Here is a 15,465-nt window from a genome sequence, read left to right as displayed (position 1 = left end):
TATCCTTTTTTCAAACTCTATTCATGAATACGAAAATACAACCGGTCCTATTGAGTGAAAAGTTTACGATGAACGTTATCCGTATTTCGTTACACGTAGAAGCAAATTACGTACATTCTATTTACGGACAATGTAACTTTCGATCGATGCGAAAGTATAACGCGGGTTTTTGACCACGAGTTGGTCACAAACAGTCGCATCATTGAGCCGAAATGTGGGTTAGTAGCGCCAGAAGCAAGCACCGATGCAGTGGCGGTCGCGGAGATCGACGGTCGGCGCATTAGCATATTGCTCGGGGCGACGGCCCGTTATCCCGCATCCGAAGGGCCTGTCATTCTCACGGTCCGCTATTATTTTTTATATTAATGACATGAACAATTATATACTATTAATAACGTAATTACACAAAAAATAATAATTTAAGGAATCGTTCTTATTCATATTAAATAAAAAAAATTACCTATGTTGCATATTACGTATTTGTTTCTAAGGACATATTCTACAGTTTCCCAAAACAGGCTCTGCCTAATTTGGGATCTACTGGGAACCTTTAAACCTGTGTCGTTATTTAAATTCAAAGATATAGATCATTATTTCTTTTGTTATATATTTAATAAAAAAAGTCTTGTTAAATTGATATTAAAGTATTATTTATTTTAATCAAAAATCAATCGAAGATTTATTTTCAGAGATGATGACCGAGGCTAATAACCCTTCTGATACAAATGATACTAAGTCCGTAATGACTTTGACGAACACTGTCATTATTATGATGACAATACAAATTAAGATAATTTAAAAAGAAATCGGCAACGGGGAAAACATCACAAGCGAGAGGTTCGTGAGTGACCTCGTGTGCATTTGCCCGAAATGAGAGCGAACGTAAAATTAGTATGTCGGTTTCTTTAACGTTTTTATTGAACAAGTAAATAAGCGAGTTGTTTTCATGGTGTATTATTTCGTACGAATTATTAAAATACATCCTATAATTATCTTAATGAAATAAAACATATATAGAAAATTGGCATAAGCATTTTCTCGGTTTATTGATGTTTCACTATCCACCATTAGTTTTTTGTTTTTTTGTATTAATACAGACATAGCTTTTGTTTTTATTCAAAAAAATCAAAAGATGATTTTGCGTTTGTTTATCTAATTAGCTCAACAATTTAAGTTAGGATAACAACTTCTTACGCTCAGTATTATCCAATTAACAATGATTTATAAGTTACACGAAAAGTGGGAAATATTTCTTTAATAACTTCAAAAGAGTTTTTTTTACAAATTTGCGCTAGTGACTCGCAAACGTAACTTAGTGTAGGTACGAGTACGTTATAGTAAAGAAACACGGCAATTACACAGTTCATGAACAAGTAGGCAAACTACGAAATTACACTGCTTTGCCACCGTTTTAAAATTTACTAAGAAAAAAAAACATTATATTTCATCGTTATTACAGATACGCCTTTTATTGCCTTTAGTATGTTTTACCGAAAAAACTCACATAAAAAAAATCTTCGCTGAAGACTCAATATCACAATTTTGAGATGTCTTCTGTGACACCGCAATGCGCTACTTAATATATTGCCTCTAGAAAAAGATCAAGTCCAGTTTGGCGACTTTTCCATTAAAAATATTCAGGTACACTTATGACTATTAAATTAATCGAACAATATATAAATATTTTGAAATTTTTTCTGATAGTAATAATTTAAAAAAAAAAACAAGTAATAATGTATTTACAACGGAAAAAAAAACATTTATTTTTAAAGAATAAAGGAAAAATACTATTGTACTTATATATTTTTTTTTATTTAAAATTATAATTAAGACTATTTTCCCAATCCGACCCGTTTACTAAATGTATAATATTCTGTCCCGCCATTTACTTATCCTTCGTATTTTTTACCTCAAAAGCTTGCGTGCTTCATTACTAAATGAAATTCACAGAAGCAAACAGACACGCAAAACCCAAATTTTATCGAACTAAAATCGAACATGCAATGCATCAGTTTTGGTGTCAAATTATTATCAGTCTAACAGTTTTCTCATCCTCTTTGACGATTTAAATTAAATATTACAACATGTTCTTTACATCGATGTTAAAAACAAAATGGAATTCCAAAAATAATAGACTAAATAATTACTCAAACGTTATATAAGTATTGACGTGACTAAATTAAAAATATTTGTTATTTGAATAAAATTCGTAGAATCAAATATTGTAAATGCTGATATGTCAAGCAATGGTATAATTTTTTATTTAAGATTTACGGACCGGTCTATTTACATAACACCTTTTTATATTTAAGTGCATTGCTAAGGAATTTGGTCAATGATCCGGAATTGAATCAATTAACGAACCTGCTCAAAAATAGAAATAGAATTTTTTTTTAAATGGACCTAAACTTTTAAAGATTCTAGAATATTATCAGTAAATAATTAGCACTTTAATAAATTAGACTTGGTAAAAAATAAAAAGGGTCCTTCCTTAGGTTAGTATTTTCATTATAAAGAATTTGTTAGTTGGTGATACAATAAATAGCATTTTTTTTCCTTTGGTAAATACAAAAATAAATACCATATATACGTAGTTGTAAATTAACACCTATATAGTGACTTTATTTGTTAATTTGTTGTAAAATAAAAAAAATCGGCTATTACTATAAGAATTAACTTTCTGTATTTAAAATTAATACATACAGGATGATTCGTTATATATATAAAAGTTTTAAATTGGTGAATGTATAACTCATGTGCAATAAATTAATATACTGTACATCAAATCGAAAAAAAAAAATCAATGGTTTCTGAAATAATAAACATCGTAATGATAACAAAGTAAGAACATCATTTTTAAAATTCAGATTATTACATGTTAAATTAAATCACCTTTTTTCTGTCTGTCCTAGTAGACTTTGTGCTGCCTGCTGCCATTCATCTATCACATTCCAAAGGAAAAAATAAATTTTTTTGAGTGATCACTTTATACACGTTGTTTGGAAACAGGTACTATTTTTGCTGACAAATGACAGGAGTAAAATATATGCTTATATATATGCCTATATAAATATAATGCTTATGCGTACAAAAAAGTGCAAAAAAAATAGTATATCAAACTAGGCATATTATGTTATTTTACTATTGATACAAATCGATTTTAAATTTGTGTGTTTACACCATCAGATAATTGCACGGAATACGGAAGTAGGTTATTGTGATTAAGGTAAACGTGCCAAATTTAAAACTGCAACTAAATTTAACGAGTGATGTATTTTTATTATTTCATTTATCACGCCTTAGTTTAAATGAACAGTGAATCAGTATTATTAGACTTTTCGTTAATATTACTTCGTATTTAACCCTACAGCACAAAGATAGCTTTATTTAACATTTGCACTACAATTGACTGAACATTTGTTAATAATAACATTAAAATAACCGAAAGGAACCGTATATATAAATAACCGGTCCCGCATCTTAATGAGATCTTAACGGTTTTCCAAATGTAGCTTATAATACTGCACTATAGATAACCTGAGGCGGATTATTTTTGACACATTCGTTCTCATTTTAAAAAAACATTAACCTCAAACGATGGCAATTTCAGCTAATAAAATGCGTACTACATGCATAATTAATACAAAAAGTAATACTTAACTCCATATACATATGGTCAAAAAATATAATATTTAAATCCATAGCTCACATAGTTATTTAATATCTAGTGTAAGATAGCCAATTTGTCACCATAATATAATTAAAAATATTTACTCCGCATAACAATAAATTATATATGCATAATATATGTGCAATAATTATATGCAAAATCAAAAAGGAGTTGCCGTCAAATTAAAATACTAATACAAGGAAAGATAAACGATTTATTAAATTATTTGGCTGTAAATCATATTTCAGACAGCCAAAACCCGCTACTGATACTTGCCTGAGACATATTATATGAACTATTTCAAATATTTTAACTTTATTTTATGTATGTTAGAAGCTCATTGAAAAACTAACATATATCCAATTCTTTGTTAAGTACTTTTTATGTAAATAACCAACAAAACTCTATAATTAAGAAATTCTTGTGCCAAAATCGAATCAAATATTGCTAATAATTTAACAGAATATTGTCTGTTACATAAATGACATGCAAACATTTATATATCACACAAGCGATCATTCTATACAGAAGCGTTGCTGCAGTTTCTTACGCAACTTCTACTTCCAGCGCTAACGATCCCCAAAGTGGTTATGTTAGCAAGGTAACAGTAGCTGATCAAGTCATGGTTCGGCTCTCTCGGGTTTCCTTGATTCGGAATGATAAATGCGTATTATTGACGAGTAACAACCGAGGCCGAGGTATCCTGGTGGGGCCTTTTAAGCCTAATTTCTCCTTAATGCGTCAGCTGATATATTATGTAAGAGCTCGGCGGCCTCTTAATCGATAAAATTATAATATGCCGTGGCTGGAGCCGAGGCTTTCCAGGAAGTTCTTGAGCTTCTCTACCTAAGAAAGCTGAACGTCTTAAGAGCCTTGACCCCTCGAACCCGCGGTATCTGCAAATGCTACTTGGGCAGCAGTGCATGGCAATTCAAAAAAAAATGACAAAAATGTATTCCTCTAACAGGTATCGTACCTGAACACTGAACCCTTTAAGAAAGTAAATGAAATCTCTAAGGCAGTACGCCAGTTGTATAGTTATGGATGAAAATGTGTAATGACTATACTTATACCAATACACAAGTGTTCCTAGATTCAATTGATTAGATTATAGAATCCATAGTAAGGTTTAATGTCGTAATAGTTTGCGACTACACGACGCCATGAGATTATCAATGTTGCGAATATTTTAAAAAATTTACACATAACATCTCTATATATGATACATTAAGCTATAAATATAATTATTAACTACTGTTTTAGTTAACATTTAGTAATAATATAAATGAAAGCATAAAACCAATTATACCGACAACGCAGTAGTTTGATTCAGCAATAGTTAAAGTAACTTTTAACAATATCGTTTTATAACTAAAACATTTATAATTGTATATTCCGTAAATACTAAAAGATTCAGTGTCCCTTTTATTATGTAGTAAAAATTGTGAACAGAAATCTATTAATGACGCAACGTTATGTATGTCCGTAAAGCGTTTTATTTTTTTTTTTCCTTTTTGTTTGCGAATAAAATCGGGTAAAATACCCTGAATGGAACAAATCAACGCGTGCCCGAGTACAGTAAAAGGGAAATAAATTGTTATGTCTATGTAACATGTTCATATTTAAATTATGAATTTTAATATTTATATTATAATATATCTTTAACACTGATATATCTTCATATTTATAAATTATCAATATAATTTTTTTACAAAAGTAATATGGATAAATCAATAAGTCCATAAAAATATTACTGGGTAAACATGACCGCCTCAATTGCAATATTCCTCTTAGCGCTAGAGAGTGAAAGTTTTCTCTTCAGTATGAACCGTGATCCACGGAGTTACCTCTATGAGGTAATGAAAATGATGCTCAAACTTTATCAAAATCAAATATTTGTTTGCAAAAAAGACAAGACTCGTACATTCCATGTTTCGACCAAAAACAAGCTCAATTACAAGTTAAGACCGTCTTTTATGAAATCCAATTAGTAAAGCAAGTATCAACCGGACGCACTTTTTAGTTACTTAAATCCCATTATGATTCGAAAACCAAAAAAAGCCGATGTATCTCGATCTTTCAATGAAACAACTTTTTGTGATTGAACAAATTGCGCACCTTCGAATATGCAATGTGTTATGTGAATCAGTATGCGGTTACTTAATTTTTTTTTCACATCCAACAGCTTAATCTTAATGACCGTTTTACATCGACGTATTCATTATCGACGGGCGCGTATAAAATTAGTAGCGAGTAACGAGGCTCGACCGCAGCGAGCGATGGTCGGAGCCATCTAATTAGAGCATCCTCGGTGATTGTGCAACGCGGTAAGGCAACTGCCGTGGAGCGTGCGCCCGCCAACTGATTGCCCGCCATATTTATTGCCCCAGTCCGTGCTAGCGCTGGTTGCAATTGCAGGCCGTTTGTTTCATTCAAACGAAAACGTATTGTTTGTAAACTTATCTGACATCTAAAAGTGTTGCCGCGGAACAATCGAAGACTCCGCGCGTGTTTTCGAAAGATTTCTAGTTTTGTGTACACCAATGTATAATCGGTTATTTCCTGTTACTGATACATCGGATATTATAATGCTGTAAAAAAAAATTCACTACACCAAAGAATAATTTGTTTATATAGGACCTTTAAATTACATACGATGCGTACTATATACTATGTCCTATATATTGTTTACTGTATACAATAAATAATAATTATATATAACAATTATAAAATCAAAAATATACTCAACATATCTTAACATACACGCCTATCATCTGTTTGATTTCTTTTAAATGTGCAATCGTAATTAAATTTGAATAGATAATAATGTGTACTTCGTAGTTGGCGTATTGTATCTATTAATATTTATGTTTTTTATATACTAGTTCTATATCTATTGTATATGAATTGTGAGCTGTGAAGAACTTAATAATAAATAAAAATCTTGTAAATTCATTTTAAATTATTTAGTAGTGTAAATTTATGCCAAATTGCACCCGCTTACAAAAATATTGTGTAAAAAGTAATATTCTTGTCTCATAGATTATAAAACATTTTAACGTTTGATAATACCTGTCTATGTTGCTTTTAAAGCGACACGGACCGGTGAGAAACCAGTAAATATATTCATAAGAGCAAGGTCAAAACCCATAAATATTTCCTATCGTTCATTAATATGCATGTGCATATTATTAACCGATTAGTTTTAGAAGTTATTGGCGAAAAATGTGTGTGCAACATCTTCCTACCGTTATTATGTAAAATGATATATTTTCTAAGCATTTTGCAATTTATTGGTACTGACTTTCGAACCTGTGACTCTATTGGCACGCGACATTTACATAGCCATTCTACGACTAACACGTCACAGACGTTCACAAAACGAATCTGAGGTCTGAACAATCTTCGTTCAGTGCACAAACCTGAATTATGATTTTGATCAGGCGTGTTTCACTTGTTATTATTCTAGTTTTTATAACATCCAAATATTGAAAAAAAAACGCTCATAAGTAAGTCTTATTAAAGGCCTTCCACCACCGAGAACAAGTTCCTCTAGGACTTTTAAGAATAGAGTGTAACCATCATTTGTCTACGGTTTGAAAACGACGTAGCTAGTATAAATACTGGAGTAATAAACCCTATCGCCTGTCTAAAAAATATGCGCAGAGATATATTACGAACACCGTAATATGTATATATATATTAGCTTACATTTTTCAATATACTATACTATTACTTATTTTCATCTATTTATGTTTTTTGGTAAACTAATATCTATATATTATAGATTCTATAACCTATTCTAGAGTTTTAACATGTTTGTTTGTAACACATTGGCACTCATTGGCAAGCTCATAGTCGCTGAACGAGCCGTGGAAAAGGCTGTAATCGAGATTCCACTACGAGATCGAATCTGAAATGAGAAGATACGTAGACTTACAAAAGTTACCGTGATAGCACAGCGGTCATCTCAACTTATTAAGATAACAAGTGACAGATGTGACAGTGGGCTGACCGCAAAAGCACAGGCCGATAGGGCCTTAATGTTCTGTAGTAGAGACTATCTGCACACCAGGTGGACAGACGATTGACCTAGTTAAGATTATCGGCAGACGCTGGATGCAGGTGGCGTCCAAAAACCAACCAAACCAGAGGAATATGAACATATGTCCAGTAGTGGAAACACTACAGCGCAAAATATAACCTATTATAAGCGAACACAGCCTTGGTCACATCGTATTAACGACAACCTTAAACTACAATCCTTTTAATTAATAACATATGCAAAGAGTAGTCAAGTAACAAACAAAACTTACAACAGACAGTCTGCTTAGAGATCCGCCTTGTCAATAAATAATAAAATTAAACTACAATTAATCGGAACGTCCAGATAAATTCTAAATAAAACTGTGATTTTTTCTGTATAATTTTTCACTTTTAGAAGTACTGGTAGAGTTACCAAAAATGTACAACTCGGGCATCTTTGCATCAAACTTTCTGGTTATCGGGTGGTACACCGTCCAATGGACAAAAGTACACAGTTGGTTTTGTGATGAGGAATATGGTGAATATTGAAACATGGGTCATTGGTGACGGGAATTTTTCAGTCTCTAAATATATGCACTGTTATGTTATTTTATATTGTCTCTATTATTTTATAGTATCTTGTAGAGCAGTAAAATGTAGCAGCGGGTCCGTAACTTATTGTTGATTGAATACTAAGCACATACCTTTCAAAATAAAAAAATAATACACGTTTTCAAAAAAGGTAATCAACTATTTGCATTTTTAAAAACACAAATGTTGACAGTATTCAAAAATAAAATGTTTCAGCGCTGTTTAAATGTTAATAGCATTAAAAAGAAATTATTTTGCTATAAGATCTTAAAAAGTCTTTATCAGATGACGAAGAGGCTGTTTGTTGGCGCACTGTCGCGAAAGTACGCTTGCGGCGGCATTATCAAGATAATGTGTCTCCAAAATATGTCCAAAAGTGATAACTAAGCACAACAACAATAAGACTGATAACGTATCCTTACATCTCTACGCGCACTAAACAGAGCAATGATAGGGATCATTGTTCTGTCTTAAATTAGTTTGTTTTACGCATTATTATTTCCCGACTTCCTATAAGTACATACTGTAAACAAAAACTTATTGTAAAATTATGGTTTAATATTATTCTTAACTTTTATAAAAATAGAAAATGAGAATATCAAAAAAATATTTATTATTTCTCTAAGATTTTGTTAGTTACCATAGTGCCGATACTATTAATGTACAGCACTTCAGTCCATTGAGCTTCAAGCCCACTACAAGGCATAGTCCTCCCCCAAAGAAATCTATGGGAAAATATACCATATTTGCCACACTTAACTAGTGGGTAGGCGATTGCAGTATTGTATAATGGGATGCAGAAGATGGTGCTGCCCATCTTCTAGAAACATCGAAATAGCAATTCTATGTAATTAATGCAAAAAGTATATATAAGATTGTATCCAGGGAATCGAATTCGTGACCTACGATCGCAAGTCCCAGTTCTCAATCGCTGGGCTACCACTGCTTATTCGGTACAATTACACTGCATAATTTACTGATTAGATTTATCTAGATTATTCTAGGAACTAGATACAAAAACTTAACATTAATATTGTACTGAAAAATTCTCTTTACTATTACGTAAATGTTAGTGTTTTTATTAAACAGCAACAGAAATATTTTTTTTTGTTAAAAAGTAATACGTAACGAACTGTCTGTTCTCTAGATCGTAAGCAATTCTATTTTGCACACACTTTTGAAATACAAAATTACTCTCCGCACCACGCCGAGGAGGGCGAAACCTTAGTACATCATCATTTCAGTCGTATAACCTCCACTGAATGTGGACTTCTCTCATACATTTACAATAACATAGTTTCCAAGCGATCTTTATTCAACGTCTTCTAACGACCTTAACAAAGTCCTTTGTCTACTTTCTAAGGGGAAGTCCTACGTTGCGCTTGCTGATCCGTAGTCTCAACTCCAGAACCTTTAAGCTACTTGGCCTATGTGGTCCACTACCACTTCGATATGCCAATCCGCTCGGCTAATTTCCAAACCCCTCTTCAGTGAATCCATCTTGTATATAAATCGACTCGTGGAGCTACTATGATCTTAACAATGGATCCCGAAGTAGCAAAAATTTAAACTCATTGGCTTAACAATCACTTTTTTCACGATGCCTCATAAGCCGCACAAAATCTCGTACACCCGTAGCTCAGTCGAAAGAACTATCATCCATCATAGTAAACACGGCCTAGACGCGAAACTACGTATATATAATTCAATAATTGATATTCTTTTTTGAGATATTCTATAGTAAATTGTTATTATTACTTATTTGGAGTAAAGAAATTTAAATGTTAATTGCAATAAAATCTATCAAGAAAATTTATCATCTTCTTAACAATATCTAGAACTTACAATTAAAATTACCATATAACTGGTGTAAATAAATAATCGTGACAAATAAACTTACTTAATATCTCACCAGTGACATGATTTTGCATTAAAATAACTCATAATCAATGTTATGTTATTCTTTTCAAATCATGCAAAAATATTAACTAAAACAGCACTTAACTACACACTAAGTCTACTTAAATAAAAAATTAAGTAAACGTCTCTTTAGATTAATATTTTCTTCATTCACCAATTCTTTAAAAACAAAAACAATATTAGCTCTTAAACGCCATATTATGATAAGAAGGTCGTGAAACAGGCTTAACAAAACATTTTTTATGTAGTCAAATTCTTGTATTAATTTTATATAGAATCCGGAGGTTCAAACCTATCTTAAATTTGTTATAAATGTTATTACTCAACGTAAACATTCGGTCTTTTTTAATGATAGACACACCCATAGCAGGCAAAGTAAACCAGTCGCGAAATTTATTACAAATTTTATATCATATATAAATACATTTTTTTTAATAATTCAAACGTGTAAAATCATGGTTATTTATATACATGTACAGTGCATACAGGTTAGCCTTATGACATATTTTATCTACTATATTGTAAATTTAAAATAAATTCAAGAATGCGAATGAATAATCTAAGCTGTGATCGAGGTGGGCGTTGACGTTATGACATCAGACATTTACCATGGCTGACCAACACGATCGCTTTATAGTTTCATTAAACAAAAAAATATTTGATTTAGCCTATTTTAAATTAAAATGTCATTTACGTTTTGTAAAAGACGTTTTATAACTTTATTAAAATTTTAAATATAATACCTTAATTCATTTATATTGAAAATATCGTCGACCCGGCTTCCAAATGTTTTACAGTTTTTTTTTTATTATCATTTCCTAGGTTATTTGTAATAACATTCCAATCTCTATTTTAAAGAGATCGACCCAATCCAAAAGGTTAACATCCTGCACCGTCCGGCCAATAGCAAATAACACTAAAAGCCAGTTTGCCACACTCAATGAATCGAATATTTTCTAACAACTTACGTTGAAACTGTCTTATTATTATTCACCGGCCACAGAGTAAAACTTACAAGCTGAACATTCATCATACATATGAATTTGACTTTTAATAACAAGTCAAATTAACGAAATCAGCTATTGACCTATTTAGACAAAACGTGTCGGGTCTCTCAGGTTAAATACTACGTATTCACATCAATGATATTGCATCCAATGATACTAAACTGTTATGGCGGATGCCATCTGACGTGAGGGTCAAAGTTGCAAAAATTCCCACAACATACCAGACAGTGCATTCTTTTGTAATAACACAACTTGCCTGTCGCTAAACAAAAACTAACTTTTATGAACTATCTCATCAATCATCTTAAATTTTAATTGTAACATTTAAAAAAAATTGTATTATTTATAAATAAACTGTTTTGATCTATAACCGCAAGCAGAAACTGTGAGACCATAGCTTTCTCCTCGCTCACACAGCTAGACAACATTGACCGTTTATTAACATTTATGTATTAGTGTATTAACAGTTTGTGAATATCGCTGCGATTTTAAGCTAATAAACGATAGATTATATGAAAATGTACGTACTGTACTGTAGTATTGTAATTTTATATAATAACCATTTCATAATTAGAAATAGCTTTTATCAATTTTTAACTTAACCTCGTGTAGAAATTTTTGATTGTAATGATATTTAGTAATATTTATCGACATTAAATATTAAATGCAAATGAAATTTATTAATTTAACACGCGATTTATTGATAATGACGACCTTCGAATTTATAGTGCCTTTTTGGTGAAGTTAAATGGTTTTTCGACAAATCAGGTACTTGAATTTCGCTCTAGGATTAGGTCTAGTATAGTAATATATAGAGATACATATCATGTAGACACACATTTCATGACATATCATAGTTTATTTTAGTTAATGTTGTTTTAGGAAAACTAATACAAAAAGTTTGATATTTAGAACCAATAGAATAGAATTCTTAGATACAATAGAATTGAAGAATGTACATATATATATATGAATAAAGGTGAATTTGTGTCTGTCGGTCTGTCTGTACTATATCGAATATTCAGAAACCATACAGCCGCCGAGAAAATTTAATTATTAATATATATATACTACTTAGTTTTTTTATCAATTTAATGAGGTATCAAAACCGCCTTATGGTTCAGGTTTTTTTTAATTACATGAAACAGCAACGAGTGAGCGGGCAGACCTAGTACTTTGTAATTTCCGAAAAGCTCAAAATTTGTTATAGATATAATAATGATTTCACGTATTATTCCGTATACACTTTCTATCATTATATTGCAGTCACATTTAAATGGAAGAAAACAAGCAAAACAGACACTTAAAATAATCTTTATCGCCACTGAACAAAATTAAGTGCGACTCACTTAGAAAATTACTGTTTTAATCAGTAAAATGAATCACTCTTAACATGACCACTTAGATGATAATATTATATAACAGTCTTTATTGTCGCGTATTACGCACTGTAATGAAAAATAACGTTAACAATTTTTAAAAACATAGCTCTGCTGTTTACATTAACTGCTGCCACAGATTATGGTTTAATTCATATTGTTATTAAATACACACTTAAATTAAAACCAAGAGCGAGACAAATCATAGGGGCGATCTTTGATAGAGAACTAAACCTTGCAGTGGGCCTCTATCAGCTGATATGATGATGAAGCAATTCAAAGATTTCATTTAAAAACGCTTTATTTATCAGATAAGTTGAATGTTAAATATTTTTAACTACTACATTTTAGGGCACTGTTAGCCTTTCTGGCTTATACAGCTTCGATAGGCTCGCGAATCCGGTATTCACGAACAAATTAATTAAAAAAAGAACTAATTGCTATGTACTTGGTTACTATGGTTGTCATAGGAAGGCGTGAACCGCTTCTCCGATGACCTTAAGCTAAATGGATATTAGAAATAGGAGAGGACCGGTCTATTCGAATTAAAATTCGTGTGATAGAATATAAAGGCGGGCGGGAAAAGGAAAACAGGGAAGAGTAACGGCGGGCGGGTATTGCGGCAAGCGCAAGTAGGCAGTGCGGGTGCGGAGTGCGGAGTGCGGAGCGAGGGGCGCGGCTGGGACGACCGGGAGCACAGCCCGGCGCGTCCTTAATCGCATTAGACGCACGCTGCGGCGCGACCGACTTACCCGGCGAAAAGCCGGACCACCCAACACATCTCTCCTGTTTATTTATATAAATAATAAGATCAAAACTTACCGAAATATGACGACGATCGCAATAAAATTAAGCGAAAAATTGTTATTCACGGTCACTGTGAGTTAGTAGCACTATCGACGGTTATAACATGATCACTGGCATGAGCAGACGAGGCGAAGGCAATTCGCGTTCGCAATGGTGCGGCGTGCGGTGCAGCGAGCGGGCGTCGCGACGTCGGCGGCGCGGAGCGTGGTGTGCGCGCGCGCCGGTGGGGCCGACCGGTCGCAACCGGGCCGCGCTCTCACCGCCCGCCGCCCGGCGCCCTGCCACAATGTTCGCTTTAATCGCACTTGACACCGTACTGCGTTCGATCTCGAAGAAAGTTTCACATTCTATGCCGCGAGACACGACAAACTTCGACGGCGGAAACGAGGTCGGTTCGTGTATCACAAGGGTCGCCAACCCCCAATCATTCTAGATATGAGCTTCCTGAACTAGTAGTAATATTATCCAGGTAAAAGTAACCGACCATGGAGCATCCGTCAAGACGATCCCAGGCAGCCTCCCAGTCCGGTGAAATTGCAGTATGTACCAGCTCTACCTGAGGCTTGCAAGGGAGCCTTAGAGCTACGCTGAAGGAAATGAAGCTAAGCTCCCTCTGCGTTCTGCCACCTTCCACCCACGGAATCAGCAAACGCAACGGGCAACAGTGTAAGTCAGGTCGAGAAAACTTGGATAGCCAAAAATCACTTTCGAAGGCGAACGTAGCCATTCGACTGACAACCGAAGAACTGAAGCCAGCAAACAATCCTAATTCAATTAGATCATACGGTCGCTCTTATTGTATTGGCTTCTCTATTCTCAGCGCAAGTTCCGAAGCATTGTTATGAATTTAAATAATGTACTACTTTGCAAAGTAAAATCCTCTTTCTAATATTTCTAACATTTCTTTAAATTTCGAAGTTAAAATATGAGAATGCGATATTTTTTTTACCGTATCTGTTATAGTGAAATCTAATGAAACATGTTCAGTTCATAATCCTTAATCTTATATTCGATACTAAAATTTTGATTGGAAAATGTAAAATTTATTTAAAAACCTCTGATGAATTATGCAAAATTAAAAGAAATTTGATAATAAAATATTTAAATTCATATTATTAACATTAAAAAATATCATTTCAACTTCATATACTAAGTTTATTTCAATTAGAACTTAAGTTTAAATTCTAAAAACATTTTTAGTTTAAACATTTAAAAACATTCAAAGCAATTATCAAAAGAGGTACAAACAGCCAACAACTGCATTTTTCTCATTTTAGGTTAATGAAAACTTCGGTCTTTTCCTAATCCGTATGAGGTTAACCTCTTAAAGCCCTAGTAAAACCTGTACTGTATGTGAGCAAAAAGTGTTTGCTCTTATATGGTGTTAGGGGACACATTAATTACAGATGGATTCTGTATGAACTGGTAACATTAGAATACGTCTACGGAAACTGGTTTTCTATCCACTACAATAATAAAATAACTTAATTCTTTGACAACAACTAAATGTATTTTAATTTCGTCCCGTTTAAAATGTTATAACGTTGTAGCCTAGTGGATTGATAAGAACTGACAGTAGGCACATAGCGCGCAGAACCGAGCGCTTTAAGGTTCTGAAGTGAACCACAGACTAGCGAAGGCAGCATAAGACGGCCGCCTACTAGGTGAGCAAAACACTTGGTAAAGATCGTCGGAGACGCCCGATGCAGGGTGCTTGCTACAGGTCTAATTGGAAATCTTTGGGAGGAGCTTATATCCAACAATTTAAGTCCTATGATGATTATATATACATACCATGCTTACTGATTGTGAATAATTAAATAATTAAACACTTTATGATGTATACATTATGTTCAACCTTTAATCAAACAATGTATTTAGATACACCTCAATAACAAAATCTAGTGTAACATTTGTACAGTCTCAATACAGCTAACAAGGTAGACATAAAATCAGATAAGAACCAATTTTACAACCAAAGATAATAAAAAAATGCAACTAACTAGGTACACTTAAACAACAAATCTCTTTAAGACATTTTAAATGCTTTAACTCATAGTTCAAG

The 15,465-nt window shown here is 32.9% G+C and overlaps 1 protein-coding gene across 2 annotated transcripts in view; it reads right to left on the bottom strand.

The window, feature by feature from the left end:
• The window catches only part of bbg (big bang), a 47,751-nt gene extending 34,251 nt beyond the window's left edge, over positions 1-13,500 (bottom strand). For both annotated transcript variants that reach the window (XM_068770565.1, XM_068770567.1), the window contains exon 1: positions 13,416-13,500. The gene's annotated coding sequence lies outside the window, so the exon portion shown is untranslated. The remainder of the gene's footprint in view (positions 1-13,415) is intronic.
• Between the last annotated feature and the right edge of the window lie 1,965 nt (positions 13,501-15,465).

Source organism: Battus philenor, unplaced genomic scaffold (genome assembly GCF_028537555.1).
Source record: "Battus philenor isolate CCGP_79_NKW_IND1 unplaced genomic scaffold, ilBatPhil1.0.hap1 SCAF_3, whole genome shotgun sequence".
In the NCBI taxonomy this organism is placed as follows: Eukaryota; Metazoa; Arthropoda; class Insecta; order Lepidoptera; family Papilionidae; genus Battus; species Battus philenor.
This window is presented reverse-complemented; position numbering and strand designations above follow the sequence as displayed.